General features: G+C 56.2%; 1 long non-coding RNA gene across 1 annotated transcript; it reads left to right on the top strand.

The window, feature by feature from the left end:
• The first annotated feature begins 279 nt into the window (after window positions 1-279).
• On the top strand, window positions 280-16,367 carry LOC147971115 (uncharacterized). Its single transcript, XR_015603288.1, has 3 exons — window positions 280-736; window positions 2,024-2,098; window positions 16,073-16,367. It is a non-coding gene; the product is annotated as an uncharacterized LOC147971115 (long non-coding RNA).
• Window positions 16,368-16,944: the final 577 nt, after the last annotated feature.

Below are 16,944 nucleotides of genomic sequence, written 5' to 3'. Positions count from 1 at the left end.
GTCTTCAAATATTAAAACTCAAATGTTCGGAGTGAACCAAATATTGCGTAAGTAATTATGGTGGAGAAACCACAGCTTTATAAAATATTTAAATACTATTAGATGAATAAAATAGTAATGAAAACTATTATTTAGTTACTTTTAAATATTAATTAATTAAGAAACTAATTTAGTTTGGGTAACAAGTTAATGTGGAAGTGACATATTTGGTAACATAAATTAGGTGCCATTTTGGTACTTTGCTAAAACAAAAATAAAAAGGAATTAAAAACAGTAAAGAAAAGAATAAATAAAAAGAAAGGCAATTAAAAACATAAAAGCACCCCCACTGTTTCCCCTGGGTGGCGGCCCACCAAGCCGGCCCCCGCCGCCGTGGGGATAAGAACGAGTTCCCCATCTCCTCGTCAGCACCCGAGATATTTTCCCTCCCCTTGCTCGTTCCCCTCTCCCTCGTATGCTCGCACGAACGCCACCATCGTCCTGTCGCCGTCGCCGGCGTGGCCACCGGCCTCCCCGTGCTGTCATCGGAAGTCCAGGAGGCGCACCAGCGTCGCCTTCGTCTTCTACGTCGCCGGATTGGAACCGGGGGGCCAACTCGACGACGCCCGCACCGAACCCCCCCCCCCCCCCCCCCCCCCCCCTCCGCCTCGGCCGCCACCACTAACTCGCCGCTCGCGCAACCTCCGGCGCCGCCTCGACCACCCCGAGCTTCCTCGACCGTGCCCACGAGCTCTCTGTGAGCTCCTACCCCAAATCCCCCTCTCCCCTGCGTTGATACGTGCTTGTAGTCGCTATCCCCGCGAGCTCCATCGCCATGGCTGTGCCGGAGTTCTACATCCGCGCGCCGTACTGCCGTCGCACGCTCGTCCGCCCTAGCAGTGCGCACGCATGCTCACATCCGCGTGCGCCCGCTCGCTCATGGCGCTACCCCGTCGCGTCCAACATGCGGCCGCGCTCCCCATTGCTGGCCGCCGAGTCCAGCCCGTGGCCGCTCACACCGGCTGCCGTCGGCGGCCGCCGCTGCCCTGCCCGCAACTGCTTGCTGCATCTGTGCCCCGTTGCTACCCGCACCCACCTTTGCCCCGCTGCTTCCCCCGTGCGCTCTCCCGGCGCTCTCGCCTGTCGCCGCCGCCGTTTGCTTTTGCCGCTGCTCCTGCCCAACCCCGCACCCGTGCCAGCCCCTGCGCTGGCCACCGCTGCCCTGACCACCTCCACTCGCGCCCGACGTCGGCAACCGCCGCGCCTGCCCTGCTCCCCGTACCGGCCGCGGCCTTGCCTAGCGCCGCCCTTGGCCGTCGGCGCCCTGCTGTTGGCCTGGGCAAGCGCCCTGACGGGCTGGCACGCGTCACCCGGTTCCGCCCGAACCAGCGCGCCCGATCTAGTGCCCTATGGGCCCCACGCTCCTGTTTTATAAAAAAGGGATTTAGAAATAAATTATCAAATAATAATTAATTAGCTAAATGATTAATTAACCTAATTAATTCTGTTAGTTAACTAATTAAACCTAATTAACCTGCTAATGAAACTAACTACTGTTAATTAGGATAACAGTCAATGTCGAATGGGCCCCACGCGTCAGTGGACCCAGTCAATGGTCAATGTTGACCGCTGACATCATACTAACGTCATGCTGATGCAGTATACATATTTTGATTTAAATTAATTCTGTTACTCCCAGAAAATGTTTAAAATCTTTAGAAAATCATAGAAAATAATCCGTAGCTCGGATGAAATTACTTTGTACATGAAAGTTGCTCAGAATGACGAGACGAATCCAAATACTCAATCCGTTCATCCGCCGCACGTCCCTAGCATAGCGAACATGCAACAATCCACCTCCGTTTCATCTGCCTAAAAACGTCAAACATCGGGAATACTTTCCCGGATGTTTTCCCCTTCGTCGGTATCACCTATCCCTACGTTAGGTCACCCCTAACACCGCGTGTTACCATGCTATGCTTTGTGTTGCTTTGTTTGCTCTATTATTTATTTGTGTTCCCCTTCCGTTACTTCTTTCTGGTAGACCTCAAGACTGCCGCCGATACCCCAGTGATTGACTACATCGACGACGATCCCTCCTTCCTGCGAGAGCAACCAGGCAAGCCCCCCCTCGATCAACCCGATATCGCCTATTCTTCTCTCTACTACTTGCATTAGAGTAGTGTAGCATGTTACTACTTTCGGTTAATCCTATTCTGATGCATAGCCTGTCATTGTTGCTATAGTTGTTACCCTTACCCGCAATCCTAAATGCTTAGTATAGGATGCTAGTTTTCCATCAGTGGCCCTTCATTCTTGTCCACCTGCCACTCTATACTATTGGGTCGTGATCACTTGGGAGGTGATCACAGGTATATATACTATACATATTACACATGATACATGTTGTGACTAAAGTCGGGTCGGCTCGTTGAGTACCCGCAAGTGATTCGGATATGGGGGCTGAAGGTGCAGGTGGTTCCATCTAGGTAGTGGTGGGCCTGGGTTCCCGACAGCCCCCGACTGTTACTTTGTGGCGGAGCGACAGGGCAGGTGGAGACCACCTAGGTGAGAGGTGGGCCTGGCCCTGGTCGGTGTTTGCAGATACTTCAATTAACATGCTTACCAAGATCTTGGTATTTGATCTGAGTCTGGCCACTGGCCTGTACGCACTGACCAACTATGCGGAAACAGTTATGGGCACTCGACGTCGTAGTATCAGCTGAAGCCTTCTTGACGTCAGCGACTGAGCGGCGCGCGCCGGATTGGATTGGAACGCCTGCTCTTGTATTAGGGAGGCTAGGTCTGTTTCTGGCCATGATCGCAACATGCAGGTGGGCAATGGGCGATGGGCCCAGACCCCTGTGCCATAGGATTTAGACCGGCGTGCTAACCTCTCTGTTGTGCCTAGGTAGGGCTGCGACGTGTTGATCTTCCGAGGCCGGGCATGTGTCGGTGGGAACGACACGTATGGGATCACAAGAATCCCTACTACGGTTAGCGGGGCGCGGGGTCGTGGGAAGAGCGGATCTAACAGGTAGCACACAGTTCATTTATCCAGGTTCGGGCCGCGAGGATGCGTAAAACCCTACTCCTGCTTTGGTGGATTGTATATCTGTGTTCTTGAGCTAGCTATGGGGCGTGAGGAGCTCCAAAGAGCCGAATCCTTCTCCTGGTCGCCTCGGGCCTCCTTTTATAGGAAAAGGGGTTGCCACAGTGGCACACAGGAGGTGGAAAGGGTACAGTGATGCGAGGTTATCCCTTGCATTACATGACAAGGCGCATTTAATGCGTCTTGCTTAGGTGTCCTTGCTTTATCGGGGATGGGGGAGAGACCTGTCTCGTCCGTCGCCGCTCCTTCTTGTGTCGACACGCGCCCTGGCCAGCGATGCTTGAGATGCCACGTAGGTAGGCAGGCAGCTGAGGTGGCATAGTGGTGGGTCTTCACGAAGATCTGCATGCCGCCACGCAGGTGCCTGCCCAGCTGGTTGGGTCGGCAGCTGCATGCATGCGGTGGTGGAGGTTTAGTTAGCGTGGGCCTGATGGTGGCCCTGCGGGTTTCCTCGGCAAGGGCCTTGCCGGGGCCCCGGCAAGGGTCTTGCCGAGGCACCTGCTGTCATCCCCGGCAATGTGCTTGCCGGGGGCCTTGTGGTCTTCCTCGGCTGGGATCCTGCCAAGGGTTGTCGTCTCCTTAGTGCGTATCTGATCTTGAATGTCTTCACGAAGATCTGCATGCCGCCACAGGGATGTCTCCCGAATCCTTGCCCTTTGGGGGCACTGGACTCAAGGGTGACTCGCTCCGTAGGCGCGGGATGAGTCGCCGCGGCAAGGGTCTTGCCGGGGCTGCTAGAATTGTCTCCCGGCAAGGATCTTGCCGGGGGAGTCCGCTTCGTCCCCTTTGCTCTTCGTGGTCTTGGCCTTGGCGTCGTTCTAGTTCTCTTGAGCTTCGGTCTTACCCTGGCTCACCTCCCTTGCCTTGCTTGGTGTGGTGGTGCCCGTGGCTCAGACTGCCCGTGCACGGTTATAGGGGTACAAAAAGTGTACCCTCTTTTTGTATACCGACAGGAGCCCCCGGGCCTGGGCCACACATAAGCGCAACGCGTTGTTGGGCTAGACCCAAAAAACAGTGCGCGGGCAGGCGGGGCGGTTTTTACCGTGGTAAGGTTCTTCGCGCGCTGCGCTTCCCACAACTCCCGCGCGTGGCGCGGCGTGGGGAGGCGCGTGTGACATGGGCGGCATGCGTGGGGTTGGTTCCCGCAGGCATGCGTCATGTCGTAGTAAAGGGGGCTGTTTGCGCCTTCCCCATAAACGGAGGGAGGCGTGGAGGCGCGGCCCATTTACTGAATGGGACCAAGGTGCGGTCCTCGAGGCGTCCACTCCCCACAATCATGGGGTGGGGAGAGGTCGCCTCACCCGTCCCCTCGGTTCTGCACGTCCGCCACGTGTCTCCCATGCGCTTGGGGTGGCAAACGGTGGAGGCAGGAAACCGGGCCGTCGCTGGTTGGGGCAGTGGGTCGGCCCTGGCTCCCTGCGCCTCCCATGTCTTGATTGGCCGAGCGGGGCAGCCAAGCCCCAACCCTGATCCTTTATAAAGGGCGGGAGGGGGATGGCGTCCCGCATTCTTTCATCTTCTTCTTCCTTCAGCTTCTGCTCCTCCCTTCCATCCATCATGGAGAGAGGGAACCCCGGTCCTTCAACAGTGGCGGCGAGGGTCGCCGCTCGACAGCGCGTCCCTCCTTCTCCTGCGCCTGCGGTGGCAGAGCCAGCCATGAAAGGAAGGGGGAGGGGCGAGGCCGGGGCGCTCGGGGAAGAGGAGGACGGGGCGGCGCGCCGGCCTCGCCTCCGCCAGCAGCTCCTCCCCCAATGGAGGGCCATGTTGGGGATGACCCTTGTGAGTTCTTCGTCAGGCTGCGCCGGCTGCCGCGCCGTCGCCTTCGTCGCCCGACTCCATTTGCGCGGGAGATGGAGCTGGATCCGCCGGAGACGTTGCGGCTGCACATGAGGGGCTGCGGGATGAGTGGCATGCGGGTCCGCGTTGATTTCCCCGCCCCTCACGTGATGTATCTTTGTCGGGGATGGAAGACGTTTGGTCACATCCACCGCTTGACGGAGGGGCTCACTCTCCATTTTAAGCTGATGGAGGGTGGCCTTCTCTCCGTCAAGGTCTTCGGGTGCTTTGGGACCCGTGCAAGGTGCTGTGTGGAGAGCTCTTCTGATAGTGAAGACTCCTCCTCGGGCGGGAGTGACGAGGAGGACAGCGATAGCGACGACGAGGGTAGTAGGCGGCAGGATGACGGGTCCGATTAGGTGTCGGGTGCTGCTCCGTGCGGCACCGGCGACCCCATCATCCGCGTCGCCGGCTCCCTGAACTTCTCGGGGTCGTCTCCTTGGGCGGCTGGCATTGGGAGGCTGCGGAAGAGGAAGAGGGCGGGCGGCAAGGCCGTCAAGTCGGAGTACGCGGGCACCGACGCCTTCGACGCGTGCTGACGTCCTGCCGCCTCGTCTTCGAGCTCTGCTTCCGGCGCTGCCATCACCATCCAGCCTTTGGACGGCCACCAAGATGTTCTCTTGGTGTCTTCTGCCACCCGTAGCTCGCCTAGGCGCTCCTTCTGTCCCTTTCGCCTCCGTGACCTGCCTCCTAAGGAGAGGGACAAGGAAGGGATTACGGGCACCTCATCTCTTTTTAGTTTGTAAGCCTTCGGGCCTTTGTTGAATTTAAAACTTGTAATCCCATCATTCATGTTTTTCATTCCCTATGGACTGTACCTGAGTGGAATGTTTTTAATGAAAAAGGGATGCTTGCCGGGTCATTTTTTTGCGGGTGGAACCCACGACAAGGAGTAAATCCTTGATATCTTCAAGATAAACATTTCCTTGCCTGGCAACAGCCCTTGCCGTATCCCCACCTCGCTTGACCTTCCTCACGCCTTTGGCGGAGGCAGGGATGAGGCGGGTTCAGGCTCCTTGTTTCATACTTTCGTTGCCGCGACTACGACCAAACTTGGCCCCAGGAACGAGCCCTAGGGCCTAGAGTTATGGGAGCACGGTAGCTTAGGGGAAAACGAGGTTTCACATACCTCAGTCCATAATGGAATGCATGATAAGAGATGAAGAACTTATCTGAAGCTGTAGTCCCCGGCAACCCTGGTTCGCAGTGGGTGAATCTTTGCTCTTGCAGCCCCCGGCAATACTGGCTTGCCGGGGGGCTAGATGCTGGTCTGTTCCTCTTTTTTTCCCAAGTGGTTCAACACGGATATCCGTGTGTCCTGTGAACCAAAGAAGACAAAAAAAGACAAAGAGACGCATACTCGACCTCTAAGCTAGGAGTTAGTCGCCGCTAAGCACTATCAACCCTAAGCAAGGACGAGACTTGACCTAGCATGCATGCTATAACTTAGGGCGCCAGCGCTTCATTTACTTATGCTCAGGGTATGCGCCTGGCTTTGTACAAAGGGTTACATGCGTCATCGGCAAGGCTCGTACAAAAGGTGGCTTGCCGGGGGGCCCGGAAAGCCGCGCCTCACGGGTAAAACTTGCGAAGATGCTCAATGTTCCAGGAGTTACTCACCGGAACAACATCTTCGGTCTCCAGGCGGACTGCGCCGGGCCTGGTGACTCATATTACCCGATAAGGGCCTTCCCACTTCGGTGTCAACTTGTTGGAATTCTTGGCCGATTGAACACGCCGAAGAACAAGGTCGCCTTCCTCAAAGCTTCGGGCATGAACCTTGCGGCTATGGTAGTGGCACAAGGCTTGCTGGTAGCGCGCTGCTCTCACAGCTGCCCAAAGACGATCTTCCTCAAGGAGCGTTGCGTCATATTGCCGCAATTGCTCTTGCTCAAGCTCGTTATAAGCGAGTACTCGAGGTGACCCGTATATGAGTTCCGTGGGGAGAACTGCTTCTACCCCATATACCAGGGCAAAGGGTGTCTGGCCGGTGGCTCGATTTGGTGTTGTTCTGATTGACCAAAGAACTGCCGGCAATTCATCAATCCAGCGCCTTCCACTCTTGCGCAGCCTGTCAAAGGTCTTTGTCCTTAAGCCTCGCAGCACTTCAGCATTTGCCCTCTCAGCTTGACCATTGCTTCGTGGGTGACCAACGGAAGCGAAACAGACTTTGCTGCCGAGGTCTTGGGTATATTGCATGAAGGTGCGGCTTGTGAACTGTGTACCGTTGTCGGTGATGACCCTGTTGGGTACACCAAAATGGCACACTAGTCCCTTGAAGAATTTGACGGCTGACTGAGCTGTGACCTTCCTCACTGCTTCCACCCCAAGCCACTTTGTGAACTTGTCGATTGCGACGTACAAGTACTCAAAGCCCCCGGTAGCGCGGGGGAAAGGGCCCAGTATGTCGAGCCCCCAGACCGAGAAGGGCCAGGAGAGAGGAATGGTTTGAAGGGCTTGAGCGGGCTGATGAAGCTTCTTTGAATGGAATTGACACGCTTCACACCTGGTGACTAGTGTCGTCGCATCCTGAAGGGCGGTGGGCCAGAAGAAGCCTTGCCGAAACGCTTTGCCGGCAAGGGCCCTTGACCCGATGTGGGATCCACATATGCCTCCATGTATCTCCGCCAACAGCCCCAGTCCTTCCTCTCGAGGGATACACTTCAATTTCACGCCGTTCGGCCTCTTTCTGTACAGGACGTCATCGACGAACTGGTACATAGTAGAGCGACGGGCTACTTTTTCCGCTTCTTCCTGCTCCTTAGGAAGTTCCCCTGTTTGGAGGAATCGGGTGGTATGCTGTGCCCATGCTGGAGCCTGGGGCTCGACGGCGAGGACTAAAGGCGTTTCCTCCACTACAGGAGCGGCTGTCTCGACGGCAAGAGCTTGATGCTCCGCCGGAGCTAGCCGTCCCGTGGCGGGCTTAGTATCTCCGGCAACATCCTTGCCGGCGGCTCCGGGGAGCTCGGCGGGAAAGTACTTTCCGGGCCCTGATTTCCTCCTCTTGTTTTGCTCTGTTGATGGATCAACGGATGGCTGAGTTAGCTGAAGCACAAAGGTACCTGGTTCCACAGGTAGCTTGAGAGCACCGCGTTTTGACAGGTAATCAGCGATATCATTCTCCGCTCGGGGAACGTATTCTGCCTGTATACCATCAAAACGCTCTTCCAGCTTTCTCACTTCATTGACGTAGGCCTTCATCAATGGGCTCTGGTAATCCTTGTTGACTTGCTTGACGACAAGTTGTGAGTCGCCTCTGACGACACGTTTCTTGATTCTGAGGTCCACCACGATCCTAAGACCGACAAGCAGCCCTTCGTACTCAGCCGTATTGTTTGTTGACACCTCCCTGGGGAAGTGCATCTAGATCATGTACTTGAGGTGCTCTCCGGTGGGCGCGACAAGCAGTACGCCAGCCCCGACGCCCTGTAAGGAGAAAGCTCCATCAAAGTACATGATCCAGTCGCAACTTGCCTCCTTGCCGGGGAGAGCAGTCTCTTGGGCTTCTTCGTCAGGCGTCGCGGTCCATTCTGCAATGAACTCCGCCAGGACTCGGCTCTGAATCGTCGAGGTACTCTCAAACTTGAGGCCAAAGCTGGACAGTTCTAGTGCCCACTCTACGATCCTTCCCGTTGCGTCTGGATTGCACAATATCCGTTGCAGAGGGAGGCGAGTGACGACAGTGATTTCGTGCGCCTGGAAGTAGTGACGCAGCTTCCTCGAGGCCATAAGAAGGCCGAAGAGCAGTTTCTGCACACCGGAGTACCTTGATCTAGCCCCCTGCAGAAGGGAGCTAACAAAGTAGACCGGGTGCTGCATCATCTTCTTCCTTGGCGGCACTCCAACCGGCTGCGTCGTCTCGGCATCGGTGGCATCGGGCTCCATCGCTGCTATTACCTCATCATCAATTTCTCTCTGTGCCACTAGTGCGGCGCTGACCACCTGGTTCGTTGCCGCCAGGTACAGCAGCAACGGTTCCTGTGGCCTAGGCGCAACTAGTATTGGCGCGGAGGAGAGGCACCTCTTCAAATCTTGCAATGCTGCTTCGGCTTCTGGTGTCCACTCCATCGGGCCCGCCTTTTTCAAAATCTTGAAAAAGGGAAGGGCGCACTCGGCGGACTTGGAAATGAACCTGCTCATGGCGGCAACGCAACCAGCTAGCCGGCGCACATCCTTGACACGCTTGGGCGCTTCAATCCGCTCTATAGCTTTGATCTTGTCCGGATTGGCCTCTATCCCACGCTGTGACACGAAGAACCCGAGAAGCTTGCCAGACGGGACGCCGAAGACGCACTTCTCAGGGTTCAGCTTGAGATTGATCTTGCGTAGGTTTGCAAATGTTTCTTGTAAATCTGATATGAGGGTTGCCGTGTTCTTGGTTTTGACCACTATATCATCCATATAGGCTTCCATATTTCTATGGAGCTGGGGTTCAAAACCAATCTGGACCGCCCTTGCAAATGTTGAACCAGCACTTTCAACCCGAAAGGCATCCGTATAAAGCAATACGTACCACATGGGGTGATGAATGCCGTTTTCTCTTCATCTTTCCTTGTCATGAAGATCTGGTGGTAGCCGGAGTAGGCATCGAGGAATGACAACAGATCACACCCAGCTGTGGAGTCAACAATCTGGTCGATGCGCGGCAACGGGAAGGGGTCTTTGGGACAAGCCTTATTAATATCTGTGTAATCAATACACAGCCTCCACTTCCCATTTGCCTTGCGCACTACCACCGGATTGGCCAACCACGTTGTATGGAGCACTCCTCTTACCAAACCCGCTGCTTCCAGTTTCTGGATCTCCTCTGTGATGAACTCTTGTCGTTCCAAAGCTTGCTTTCTGACCTTCTGCCTGACGGGCCGCGCATGAGGACAGACAGCAAGGTGGTGCTCAATCACCTTCCTGGGAACGCCGCGAATGTCGGATGCTTGCCAGGCAAACACATCGACATTCGCCCGCAGGAAGGTGACGAGCGCGTCTTCCTATTTGTCGTCAAGGGTGGAGCTTATGGTAAAAGCTCCTCCCGTGCCGTCCTCCTTGACAGAAACCTTCTTGGTTCCCGGCGGTGTGGCCCTGGACTTCTTGTTTTTGTCGGCGGAGCTCTCTGGCACGTCCTCGACGGGAGCGCCACACTCCGAACAGGTGCGCTTGCCGGAGTGGGTGCCTGAGGTCTCACCGGTCTTCTTCTTTTGCCTTCCCGGGGCTCCAGTGGCAGGAGCAAGCGCCTTAGCAGTGGCGGCTGCTGCAACTGCTTGTTGGTAGAGTTGGTCAGCGCAAATTAGCGCGTCCTTCTTGTCGGAGGGGATGGTGATGATCGTCACAGGTCCTGGCATCTTCAGGGTGTTGTAGGCGTAATGTGACGCCGCCATGAACTTGGCCAGCGCTGGGCGGCCAAGGATCCCGTTGTAGGGCAAGGGGATCTTGGCAACATCGAACACGATCCTTTCTGTCCTGTAGTTCAGATCATTTCCAAAGGTCACGGGCAGCGTGACCTTCCCCTTTGGTTGACTTCTTCCCGGGTTGACTCCCTGAAACGTGCCCGTCTCTTCGAGGTCTCCGTCAGGAATCTGCAATTTCTTGATCACGGCAGGCGAGATTAAGTTCAGACCGGCCCCGCCATCGACTAGCATCTTTGTCACCTTGAGGTTGCGTATTGTTGGTGAAACCAACAACGGCAAGCACCCGACTGCAGTAGTGCGATCAGGGTGATCCTCAGTGTCAAAAATGATAGGTGTGCTGGACCACTTCAGCGGCCTTTGGGCATCAAACGACGGTTCCGCCGCTATAATCTCACATGCCCACTGTTTAAGCTGGCGGTGAGAGGTATGCAGCGAGGCGCCGCCATCGACGCACATGGCCTCTGTAGCTTTCTGAAATCCTTGGTCACCAGACTCATCGTCCTCTTCGTGATCATCGTCTTCTAGCTTTTTGTCATGGCCCCGGGCGGGCCTCTCCCGCTGTTTATCTTTGCCGCGATGGCCCGCCTGGCCGTCACGCTTCTTGCTGGACCCCTCAGCACCGTCCTGGCCTTTCTCCTTGTCCCGCCTCTCATATTCAGCCCTCTGCTTCTCAGCAAGGAGCTCAACCTGTCGGCAGTTCTGGAGATCATGGCCTTTGGTGCGATGGATCTTGCAGTATTGCTTGTCGGAGTTTCCTGGCTTCTCGGCAGCCGCCAAGGCCCGGCAGGCGACACATCTGGCAATTTCCTTGCCGGGGTCATCTTTCTTGGTTTTCTTGGCGGAGCCGGAGTCGCCAGATCCCTCGACGGCAAGCACAGCTTTACCTTTGCGCTTCCTGTTGTGGCACCGGCCTTTCTTCGCCGGGGCTGCAGTATCCTCATCTGAGGAGTCGGTTTCCACGCCGGCATCTTCACCGGGGTACTTCCTTCCCTCTTCAGCTCGGGCACATTTGTCAGCAAGAACATAGAGTTCTGCCACATCTCTCACCTTGTTCATTGCCAGTTCTTCGCGCATCTTGCGGTTACGCACGTTCTGATGGAACGTGTTGATGATGGCGGCAGGGTGAACATCAGGGATATTGTACTGCACCCGGCTGAACCTCTGTATATACTTGCGCAGACTGTCGCCTCCCTTCTGGGGAATGACATGCAGGTCGCTTGCTTGGCCATGGGCTTGGTGACCCCCAGTAAAGGCGCCCACAAACTCATGGCACAAATCCGACCAGGAGGAAATAGAGTCTACCGGCAAGTGCATCAACCACGACATGGTGTTGGGTTTAAGAGCCAATGGAAAGTAATTCGCAAGCACCTTATCGTCGCGGGCTCCGGCGGCTTGCATCGCGATGGTGTAGATGCTGAGGAACTCAGAAGGGTGAGTCTTGCCGCTGTACTTTTCGCCAACGTCAGGTTTGAAGGTGCGGTGAGTGGGCCACTGGAACTGCCGCAGCTCACGGGTAAAAGCCAGACAGCCTATCTCGTAAGGTAGGCCTCCAGGGCTCTCCGGGGCCGGGTGGTTCACAGCAGGCCCTGCTCGCCTATCTGACTGGTGGCGCGCTCCGCGCCGGCGCTCGATAGTGGTTCGAGCGTCTTCACGGGCTCGTTCCCGAAGAACTTGGCGCTGGTCACAGTGGGTCCGCGGGTCAGACGATGCTATGGAGATGGCGTCGCCTGCAATGTCACGACGAGCCAGCGTCCGCGGGACCGGATGGGGAAGAGGTGAATGCACCATGGTCGCGGCGCCATTGGCTTTTCCGCCACTGGTCCGCGGGACTCCATCGGAGCGTCGACCTGGGGGCCCCACCGGACTTGGTTCATCTTTGTTGGCCACCGCAACAAGGCTTTAGATAGTGGCTCTCCACTCATCGAGTTTCCCCGTAGTGGGAGGAAAGTCGAGGAGCAACTGCGTGCGCGCCAAGGCCTCTGCTAGCGTCAGTGGCAGCGAAACCTACACGGATCGCGATGCGCTTCGACTTCTGACCATGTCAGAAGGAGCTCTATCATGACCCCGCGGTCGCATGCCGTTTTCACCAGCGCCTCGGCGAGTGGGAAGGTCTTCTACGTCCCGAGAGTGGCGCTCGGGGCTGTTCCCGCGGCGATGCCCGGGATCTTCGGCGTGATTACGCCGTTCGTCGCGCGCTACCTAGGAGGAGCTCACTGTTGACGCCGGCGTGGGAGTCTTGGAGGCCCTCGCGTCGCCTTCGGGCGGGGCGGCGATGACCTTGGAAGGCCCCGCTCCACCCGCGAAGGACTTGGCTCCGCCTTTGGATTTGGCGACGTGTGGCCCGTTACCAGGCACACAAACATCGCTGCCTCCCAAACTCCGGCTGCTGGGATGGTGTTGGTGTTCGCGAGCAGCACCCCGGGTCCTCTCTGCGACCGGTCCGCTGCTCGCCCGCGTCGGGACGGGCTGTCCGGCTTCCGACTGGCCAACCGCCACCGTCGTCTTCTTGGGCGCCATGATGATGAAGAAGCGCCGAACTAACTACTAAAGCCGATTCTCACAACTGCGCCCCCTACCTGGCACGCCAAAGATGTCGGTGGGAACGACACCTATGGGATCACAAGAATCCCTACTACGGTTAGCGGGGCGCGGGGTCGTGGAAAGAGCGGATCTAACAGGTAGCACACAGTTCGTTTATCCAGGTTCGGGCCGCGAGGATGCGTAAAACCATACTCCTGTTTGGTGGATTGTATATCTGTGTTCTTGAGCTAGCTATGGGGCGTGAGGAGCTCCAAAGAGCCGAATCCTTCTCCTGGTCGCCTCGGGCCTCCTTTTATAGGAAAAGGGGTTGCCACAGTGGCACACAGGAGGTGGAAAGGGTACAGTGATGCGAGGTTATCCCTCGCATTACATGATAAGGCGCATTTAATGCGTCTTGCTTAGGTGTCCTTGCTTTATCGGGGACAGGGGAGAGACCTGTCTCGTCCTTCACCGCTCCTTCTTGTGTCGACACGCGCCCTGGCCAGCGATGCCTGAGATGCCACGTAGGTAGGCAGGCAGCTGAGGTGGCGCAGTGGTGGGTCTTCATGAAGATCTGCATGCTGCCACGCAGGTGCCTGCCCAGCTGGTTGGGTCGGCAGCTGCATGCATGCGGTGGTGGAGGTTCAGTCGGCGTGGGCCTGATGGTGGCCCTGCGGGTGTCCTCGGCAAGGGCCTTGCCGGGGCCCCGGCAAGGGTCTTGCCGAGGCGCCTACTGTCATCCCCGACAAGGTGCTTGCCGGGGGCCTTGTGGTCTTCACCGTGGTCGCGGCGCCATTGGCTTTTCCGCCACTGGTCCGCGGGACTCCATCGGAGCGTCGACCCGGGGGCCCCACCGGACTTGGTTCATCTTTGTTGGCCACCGCAACAAGGCTTCAGATAGTGGCTCTCCACTCATCGAGTTTCCCCGTAGTGGGAGGAAAGTCGAGGAGCAACTGCGTGCGCGCCAGGGCCTCTGCTGGAGTCAGTGGCAGCAAAACCTACACGGATCACGATGCGCTTCGACTTCTGACCATGTCAGAAGGAGCTCTATCATGACCCCGCGGTCGCATGCTGTTTTCACCAGCGCCTCGGCGAGTGGGCAGGTCTTCTACGTCCCGAGAGTGGCGCTCGGGGCTCTTCCTGCGGCGACGCCCGGGATCTTCGGCGTGATTACACCGTTCATCGCGCGCTGCCTAGGAGGAGCTCACTGTTGACGCCGGCGTGGGAGTCTTGGAGGCCCTCGCATCGCCTTCGGGCAGGGCGGCGATGACCTTCGAAGGCCCCGCTCCACCCGCGAAGGACTTGGCTCCGCCTTTGGATTTGGCGACGTGTGGCCCGTTACCAGGCACACAAACATCGCTGCCTCCCAAACTCCGGCTGCTGGGATGGTGTTGGTGTTCGCGAGCAGCACCCCGGGTCCTCTCTGCGACCGGTCCGCTGCTCGCCCGCGTCGGGACGGGCTTTCCGGCTTCCGACTGGCCAACCGCCACCGTCGTCTTCTTCTTGGGCGCCATGATGATGAAGAAGCGCCGAACTAACTACTAAAGCCGATTCTCACAACTGCGCCCCCTACCTGGCACGCCAAAGATGTCGGTGGGAACGACACCTATGGGATCACAAGAATCCCTACTACGGTTAGCGGGGCGCGGGGTCGTGGGAAGAGCGGATCTAACAGGTAGCACATAGTTCGTTTATCCAGGTTCGGGCCGCGAGGATGCGTAAAACCCTACTCCTGCTTTGGTGGATTGTATATCTGTGTTCTTGAGCTAGCTATGGGGCGTGAGGAGCTCCAAAGAGCCGAATCCTTCTCTTGGTTGCCTCGGGCCTCGTTTTATAGGAAAAGGGGTTGCCACAGTGGCACACAAGAGGTGGAAAGGGTACAGTGATGCGAGGTTATCCCTTGCATTACATGACAAGGCGCATTTAATGCGTCTTGCTTAGGTGTCCTTGCTTTATCGGGGACGGAGGAGAGACATGTCTCGTCCGTCACCGCTCCTTCTTGTGTCGACACGCGCCCTGGCCAGCGATGCCTGAGATGCCACGTAGGTAGGCAGGCAGCTGAGGTGGCGCAGTGGTGGGTCTTCACGAAGATCTGCATGCTACCACGCAGGTGCCTGCCCAGCTGATTGGGTCGGCAGCTGCATGCATGCGGTGGTGGAGGTTCAGTCGGCGTGGGCCTGATGGTGGCCCTGCGGGTGTCCTCGGCAAGGGCCTTGCCGGGGCCCCGGCAAGGGTCTTGCCGAGGCGCCTACTGTCATCCCCGACAAGGTGCTTGCCGGGGGCCTTGTGGTCTTCCTCGGCTGGGATCCTGCCAAGGGTTGTCGTCTCCTTAGTGCGTATCGGATCTTGAATGTCTTCACGAAGATCTGCATGCCGCCACAGGGATGTCTCCCGAATCCTTGCCCTTTGGGGGCAGTGGACTCAAGGGTGACTCGCTCCGTAGGCACGGGACGAGTCACCGCGGCAAGGGTCTTGCCGGGGCTGCTAGAACTGTGTCCCGGCAAGGATCTTGCCGGCGGAGTTTGCTTCGTCCCCTTTGCTCTTCGTGGTCTTGGCCTTGGCGTCGTTCTAGTTCTCTTGAGCTTCGGTCTTACCCTGGCTCACCTCCCTTGCCTTGCTTGGTGTGGTGGTTCCCATGGCTCAGACTGCCCGTGCACAGTTATAGGGGTACAAAAAGTGTACCCCTCTTTTTGTACACCGATAGCATGAGCCAGGAAAGTGTGTCTGGCCAAAGGGGATCAAGCGTGTTGGGAAATGTGGTGCACCCCTGCAGGGAAGTTTATCCATTTGAATAGTTGTGTCCCTCGATAGAAGGATGAACCGGAGTTGTACCTCGACCTTATTACAACTAGAATCGGATACTTCATAAAACACACCCTTTCAAGTGCCAGATACAACCCAGTGACCGCTCTCTCACAGGGCGACGAGGAGAGGATCGCCGGGTAGGATTATGCTATACGATGATACTTGGTGAACTTACCATCTATTCTCTTCTACTGCTTCAAGATGGAGGCTGCCAGAAGGGTAGTCTTCAATAGGACTAGCTATCCCCCTCTTATGCTGGCATTCTGTAGTTCAGTCCACAGATACTACCCATTTCATTGATACCAATGCATATGTAGTGTAGATCCTTGCTTGCGAGTACTTTGGGTGAGTACTCACGGTTGCTTTCCTACTTCTTTTCCCCTTTTCCCGGTTACTGCGATCATATGATGGAGTCCAGGAGCCAGAGGATCCCGAGGATGGTTCTACGCGGAGTTCGACTTCAAGGAATAGTTAGGAGGTACTAGGCAGGGGGCCTTGCCTTTTCGATCGTTGCTACTTTTGTGCTTGCCTTCTTAAGGCAAACTTGTTTAACTTATGTCTGTACTCAGATATTATTGTTTCCGTTGACTCCTGTGCATTCGAGCTTATGTATTCGAGCCCTCGAGGCCCCTGGCTTGTAATATAAAGCTTGTATTATTTTATTTTGTGTCTAGAGTTGTGTTGTGATATCTTCCCGTGAGTCCTTGATCTTGATCGTACACATTTGCATGTATAATTAGTGTAGGGTCAAATCGGCGGCGGCACAAGTTGGTATCAGAGCCGAGTGCCTATAGGAATCCCCCGCCCACACTCCTTGGCCGAAATTGAGTCTAGTCGATGAAAATTGTTTTACTAACATGGCTGTGCGGCCCATGGGCCCACATCGCCATTGGGTGGTATTAGGATCTTTTACTCCTCGTCTATACTCTGGGACTCTAATCTCTCTTCTATTCGGGTTAAATGATTTTACTAAACTCTGACTCTAGGTTCTCATAACTACTTTCTCCCGGAGAGCCCTCACTCAAGATGATTGCTCGGTGCGTCAAAGGTTTCCGAAGATACTCTCCGATGTTCTCTCGAGACTTTGTGTCATCGCTATTGCAATTCCCTTCCATCGATAAACCCCTATGGATAACCACGTGCACTTGCCATTGATATAGTCATTCCTCGTTGATCTGATTATTGCAAGATACCCCGAAATTCTCGCTATTGTTCCGAGAATACTTGGTGCCTACTGCCTTGCAGTTCTTGCCACATGAATACCCCCTACGGATAATTCCTCACGCTTAC

The sequence above is a fragment of the Triticum urartu genome, chromosome 5A, assembly GCF_056163025.1.
Source record: "Triticum urartu cultivar PI428250 chromosome 5A, HENAU_Tu73, whole genome shotgun sequence".
NCBI lineage: Eukaryota > Viridiplantae > Streptophyta > Magnoliopsida > Poales > Poaceae > Triticum > Triticum urartu.
This window is presented reverse-complemented; position numbering and strand designations above follow the sequence as displayed.